Raw genomic sequence first — 7548 nt, 5'->3', positions numbered from 1 at the left:
AAGATTCAGCATTCCCATCCCATCGCGTTTAACAACCTGACAAAGGCCAGAGGAATAGTTGGCCGAAATGTCGCGAAACCCAACCTATAAAAAGATGAGGATAGTAGTCCGCAAATAAACAAAAATAAAACGTCGCTTGTTTTAATGGTACAATTCAAGTTTTCGTAACTCTTAAACTTTTGGATTTAAAAAAATTAGGAAGTTTTTTTTGGAAACTAAACTCATATACAAATGTATGCTAACACTTTTTTCCTGATACGCACTGGAAAATAACTTAATGTAAAGAGTAGAATGATATTAATTCATCTTGCTAGTAATAAACCTTTTATCAATGACAACATTTGCGCCGATATTCGTCGAATCAAAAATGTGCATGCCCACAGAAATATCACTATTCGGAATGAACAAATTCCGTCTAATGGCAATGATATAAGCATGCAAAATAAGAAATAAATCACCAATATGTCTGTAGGATAACATGCGTACGTGGATTTACGTTGAAATAATGCATTCTTTTGTTTTAGAAAGAACTTTTTCTATATCTTTACTTCCATAGAAGGTGCCAGACTAAACTCCGATCTTTTGTTCCTCTTTGTATAAACCGCTCGTCTTGCTGGCACAATTGCCAAAAAATGTATCTTTTTGCGCATGTAAATTATAAAAGGAAATATCCTTGAACAGATTTTTCAAATCTTTGGAAATCGTAAACAAAGTAAACATAAATTGCCATAATTTATCATTAATAATGTGATGGTGTACATTTTATTTATAAGTTATATTCTTCTTATAAAGGTCGTAATCTCAAACCTGACAATGTACACATCCCATTAAACTTTTCTTACGGTAGTTTTTGCCTTGATCAGCTTTTACACTTAAGTCTAAAAAAGTTAAACACGATCATAACAACTGGACGTCTTGAGGGTATATGATAAACCGTTTCCCGCCGTAAAAGAAGATCATAAGTTAAATGATTTGTAGTTTTTCTATGTTTCACTTTGATACTGTTGTGGGGAATCACCCTCCAAATGGACTGTTCTATCCATTATATAAACCATAGACCTTTTGACCCCAAGTGTGGATTAAACACCAGAGCGACCCTCGTATGCTCAGTTACGTTTACTACTCTTTTCAGTTGTTGTTCCAGTAATACATTATTTAAACTCTATTCCGTTGTTTTGTTCTCTTTGTGGCTTATTGCAAGCCATAACACTGGCGAAACAGTTTTCTAAAAAACTAAACACTGACGATATACTAAAATCGAAACTAGTAACGACATTGAAAAAAATACTCGCGTTGAAATAGTATTGTTAAAATATTAACGACGTCGGAACTCAAATGTTATCAAGCCTAAGGAAGTGTCTAACATAACTCTTGCAACTGAAAGGTTCTCGGTAACTAAAAATAAAAAAAAAACGCAGATCATTACGGAAAAAAGAGCTGAAAGGAAAAAAGTTCGTCACGACTTTCAAAGATAGTGCTGTACTTTTGCAAAAAGAAAAACGTCCGTCGCGACTTAGAAAGGTAGTGTTTTATACTTTTGAATAAAGAATTCGTCACTTGTGGTTTTCGCTGCTTAAATCGGGCGTTATTTTTTTTTCTATAGAGAAAAATATACACGTGATTTTTTTTTCTTTAGACAATGAACTTTTTATAGATTTATTTATTTTTTCTGTTCGTTTTATTGTCTGGAGGAAGAAATAAAAAAGAATAAAACGGTTTTGTAAAATTCAGCGAACATTTTGAAATTGCTAATGCTGACAAAGCAAAATGGGCGAATTGAAAGTAACTTCGGAACATTTGACCAAGTTGAATAACGATGCCGCAAAGCGTCAGTCACAATCCGAAAAACACTGGACTGAACGTCAAATACGATTCGAGGAACAGCAAAAGAAATTGCAAAAACAGTTAGCGAAATGTCAAATACGAACCGAGGAACAGTAAAAGGAAGTTCAAAAACAGTTAGCCGAACGTCAATTACGAACAGAGGAGTTACTTACAGAAATTGTTAAGAATAATGCGAACGCGGAAAGCCATTTAGTATTTTTTTCAGAATACAATATGGACCGCGATAGGCAATTTTAAATACGAGGAAGAGTAAAAATCATTCTCAGCATGTTTTTGGCGTTATGAAGATTTTTTTTAATATTGACTGAAGCAACTGGTCTGATCAAAAGAAAACCAGACTTCTACTACGAAAATTGGAAACGAACTTAACACTTTAAAAAATGACTGAGGATTGCCAAACAGTAGAAATTATAAAAGTAGATGCAAGAAATATCGAAGCAGGCATCGCGAATATAAAAATGTAACTAAGAAAAAACCGTCGAAATGGCATACAGACACTAACCACCGAAACTCAGAAAAACTAAAAGCACCGAGCGCTTGTTTCCGATGTGGTGGAATACATTGGGTAAGAGATTGCCCATTCTTAAGAAAAAGATGCCATTTATGCAATAAGATCGGTCATAACAGTTCACACTGTAGGAAAACTCAGAATAGAAGCCGTGTACGTCAAACCAGAACTCGGATGAAAATCTACGCAAATATGTAACGGTTAAAATTTTCCGCAAGGCTATTAACTTCCAATTAGACATTGGATTGGATCTTTCAATAATAAATCTCAAAACGGGGAAAATATTACGAAAGCCGACTATATTAAAACCTAACAGAACGGCGGTGGCCGTTAATGGTACAAAAATAAATTTTGAAGGTGAATTAACTACAAACGTCACTTTTTAGGGGAAAAAACTAAGATTGTATGTTCTAAAAGATAGTGAGCTGTTCGGTTCTGACAGCATGAAGGAGTTTCGTCTCTGGGATCTTCCTATATCCACATTCTACAAAAAATAGATACCCGCTCAACAGAAACGGAGAAACTTATAACTTGTTTTAAAAAAGAATTCACAAACGTATTTACAAACGTATTTACTCCAAGCCTGGAGAGATGTACAAAAATGGCCGCAGATTTTAAGTTAAAACCTGGCACAAAACCGGTGTTTAAAAAGAAACGTAATGTCCCGTTCTCTTCCCTGAACAAAATAAATCAGGAACTAGACAGATTAGAAAGCATCGATGTACTGGCTAAAATTGAATATAGTGAGTGGTCTGCTCCGGCATTTTACGTAAACGACAAATTTTTATTGGAATTGTTTGCTCGATTTGGGGTTGTAGACTGTCTGGTTAGCGACAATGCTACACGGTTCACCTCGACAGATTTCAGAGAATTCTGCGAGACGTATCAAGTCAAGCATATTACGACACCCCAGTACCACTCCAGAGGAAACGGCCAGGCCGAATGCTTCGCCGATACGCTTAAAAGGGCATTAAAAAAGGCGTCCGGTACACCGACAGAAAAGGCCCTTCAGCAATTTCTGCAGGTTTACACAATTACGAGAAATCCGAACAAAGCAGATGCGAGATCCCCAGCAGAAATCATGTTTGTACGGAAAATAAAATTCGTATTTGATAAACTGCTACCCAAACACATAGTACACAACAGAATCTCTCCAATGCCAATGAAACGGTTTAACAGCGGAGATAACGTGTATTTTATACATTTTAGAATTAACGTTTCTTTTTGAGAATAGGGCACGATCTTACAAAGAATCGGCCATGTTACATACATCATTCAGGGCCCAAAGTTCTAACATAAGAGGCACCTCAACCAAATCAGGAAACGATTCTACAAGGATAAAGAAGAACCACCGCAGGACGGCAGTGAGGCGATTGAAACTGTGTATGACTGTTTTGACATAGACCCTCCAAAAAAGATGTCAGAACCGAAACGCTCCGGCAGAAAGAGGAAGCGCACAGACCCCTTGGCGGTCTTCCCCAAAAGGAAGAAATACTGATTTTCACAATCGCGGAAATCAGCTTGGGAGGGGGTGTTGTGAGGGAATCACACTCCAAATGTTCTATCCATTAGATAAACCATAGACCTTTGATCCCTGGTGCGGATTAAGCACCAGAGCGGCCCTCGTATGCTCAGTGACGTGTACTACTCTTTTCAGTTGTAACCTTTTTACGTTGTTGTTCCAGTAACACATTGTTTAAACTCTTTTCCGTTGTTCTATTTTCTTTGTGGCTTATTGCAAGCTATAACAGATACATATACATAAGTGAAAAGATTTGTAGGTTTTCTACGTTTCACTTTGGTACACATACATAAGCAAAAACGCATCCATCTTAGTATATAAAAATCAAATGCAAAGACGTCTCCATAGCTTAAACAGGAAATTACTCTCATAGCTATAACAAATACTTTCTTGGCCTTTTGGTCAAGATCAAAGTGTAATATCTGTTCTTCAGATGCTGCACTTCATTTTCTTGTTCTCTTTCGGTGGAGGAGAAATCCTTCACGACTGAGACAATTTTTATTTTTGTACCTTTTCTCCACGTTAAAAAACGACCCTGGTGTCTAACTCTGTCCCGTGGGGAGGCATAGTAAATATGTATAACAAATAAGCTTACTTCCGGTCTTAAACGCAAAAATTGCCAGGTATTAATTTTTGGACATAAATTACATCGAATATAAATGATATTTAAAATAAATTAAATATCAATTATATTTAAATAATATTTCCAAATAGAACAATTAAAACAGTTCTATTACAACAAAAAATAACATTGAGCTAATTATTGAAATAGATTTTTTCAATGTAATACGCTAATGAGGATACGTATTCAAAGCAGATTACTTTTGAATACAAAGTATATATATAAACTCCATGCTGAAATAAAGTGTCTGTAAGTCCATTTTTAGCAGGTTGGTTGGTTGTTTTTGTTTTACGGCATATCAACCCTTTTCAGGGTATTTAATGTCGAATTCAGTGATTTCGAAGAACAATCTTTTAATAGAACATATTTTTAAGTCGGTTTCTATTGAACCCATAGTTGGAATCCTAAAAGGTACTACCACTTCAGATCAGAGTGGACCTGGGAGCAATGGTAATTGAAGGGCGGCCCCACATTTCCCAGAACGCACAAGCTAGAACCTCATAATCGGATATAGCTTAAGGCCATATATAGGACAATGTTCAGTAGTAAAATTATTTTTTGAAATTGACATTTTGTACATGATTATTAAATTGTGAACAGATAAACAGACAGGAATACGACTTCCTTATAATATATATATATATATATATATATATATATATATATATATATATATATATATATATATATATATATATACTGGCAAAAACCAAAAGCAACAAAAGGAAATAATTTCATATTTGTATTTTTTCGGATATTTCGATTGTTTCGACATAAACCAGACAATTTTAAAGTTGACATTATTTAAAAATACTCGTATCTCATCAGATATATATATATATATATATATATATATATATATATATAAATATATATATATATATATATATATATATATATATATTTATATATATAATGATTAAAACAAGCGCACTACCCGGAGTCCACAGTTTTTTATAATCATACCAGCATGGGTGCTCGGCGTTTCCCGGGTGTTTGGAGGTGTATGTTAAGCAATAAAAAAGGTCAATTTTTTTTAACGTTGACCCCTATTATAAACCCTTAGCATTTATTGTTTTGGGCTCAAATTAAGTTATTAAGTTAGATCCATGTCCAAGGAACCTATATCTAAAACTTCAAGTGTTTAGACCCAAAATTGACGGAGGAGTTTGGTAGAGTTCTCAAAGGTCAAATCATTGAACGTTGACCCCTTAACAGCCGAATTGTTGGCCGAAAACCGATCACACAGAATTTCCCAAATCTCAGTACCCTCTATATCAAATTTCGAGTCTGTAGACTTAAAATTGACAGAGTTATTGCGTAGGGAAATGTACACACACAGACACACAAACAGACACGGTCACTTTTATAGATATATAGATAGATGAATTAGAAAATAATAAAACATTCTATAACTCAATATTGCCTTATAGATTACAAGCCGAAATCTCAGATAAAAACAGATGCTACCCAACGGATTTGTAATTAAAAAAAATGTGCTTAATTGATAGATGTTAACACACGTGTCTACACATTGGTAAATTGGTAAACATTCATTTGAAAATGGGAAACTGTTTAAAGCATCGTGTTGGTAAGTGTGCCACATGCGTCTGTCTGCGTAAGGGTAGCCAGACAGGCATTATCATGCATACGCATGTACAAGCCAAAAGTACGTAAACATTTCCTCGATTGCAGGACACGTAACCGGACAGAGATAAATTAGAAAAGAAAAGTTTGTTTAGAAATAAATTTACTGATCAAACTCGACTGGAAGTCTTTGCATATATAAATATTTATTGTCTGGATTCTATGGCTGAAGTACATGAAAAAAGTGGCTTAATGCCAATAACGTATTTGCTCGAAAATGACATAAAGAAAGAAGAAAATGTATTAAAATCGATGAATTTTGCCGGAAAAGTTTAATGTATTGGTCTTTTACTTCTTTCTACTTGCTGAAGTAGGTATATCTACTGACTACCAAGTTAAAAATGTACCCTTAATTTTTATATTAGTATTTCAAGCTACTACTAAAAGTGCTTAGCTATCGTTTTTATGAAATCGGAAATCCCAACTTGTTATAAGACTTCAGTAATCCGAGCTGATAATTATCATTTGAAAACCCTTATTAATTGTTGTCTCCTCAATTCGATACGGTTATATTGCGCTGTTTATCATTAACCTACAATATTTTACTGAATAACAAACCAACGAGTTGCGTTCGATTGTTGTATGATTTTGTAGTAGATTACGCACACACACATACATATTCATGCGTATGTTATATAATGTGGTACCAACATAGCATACAGAGATATGTACTTGTGACGGGGCATTCATTTGTATATGTGTACGTGTCACTAAATGTCTATAGTGGTTCTTCAGTATCTGACCCCAAGTTCTATTTATGACCTATTTGAGTTCTTTCCGTGATTAGCGTGTTCTTATGCAGGTATATGTGTGTCGTACATGTATTTTCGACATACCTTATTTTCAACTACATCGTCCACCTGGGTTTCATCTATTCTTGAGGAGGGAGCTGAAAAATTGTTTGAACGAATGCTTTTCACTTCAAAAACGATGGTTGGTTTTATATTAGTTTTTATTTAACTTTTCAGTTGTCGACGCAGAGTGAGTTTCTTTTGTCCAATTGGGTTCTTCCTGGTCTTCAATGTGAGACACGTTCTCTCCCACCTGTGGAGTGTGGGAGAAACAACCGTCAACCCAATCGCTCCATTCCAAGGCCAAATCCTAACTTTGACTCTATGCCCACCTAACCTGATCACTTGATAAAAACCATGTCCTTCCGGTCCGCTATTTTTGGAACTTCCGGTGAAGCTTGTCTATTTTATAGTTTAATAATTCTTTGACAAGTTTTATCAAAAAATCTTCATATCTCATCTCTTTTTTATTTCGCCAGTTAGATGGATAGATAAGTCGAGATGGATAGATAGCAAGTTCGAGATAGATAGACTGCTAGATAAATAGATAAACAGATAGACAGATAGATATATCGATAATACATATAGAAAGATCGACTGATTGATAATTTTC

General features: G+C 34.8%; 1 pseudogene; it reads left to right on the top strand.

Annotated features, from left to right (window-relative positions):
- Positions 1-4257: 4257 nt before the first annotated feature.
- Positions 4258-4390, top strand: LOC145284268 (U2 spliceosomal RNA; annotated as a pseudogene).
- The last annotated feature ends 3158 nt before the right edge of the window (positions 4391-7548 follow it).

The sequence above is a fragment of the Euprymna scolopes genome, chromosome 8 (assembly GCF_053919585.1).
Source record: "Euprymna scolopes isolate OS-2025 chromosome 8, ASM5391958v1, whole genome shotgun sequence".
NCBI classification, from domain to species: Eukaryota; Metazoa; Mollusca; class Cephalopoda; order Sepiida; family Sepiolidae; genus Euprymna; species Euprymna scolopes.
This window is presented reverse-complemented; position numbering and strand designations above follow the sequence as displayed.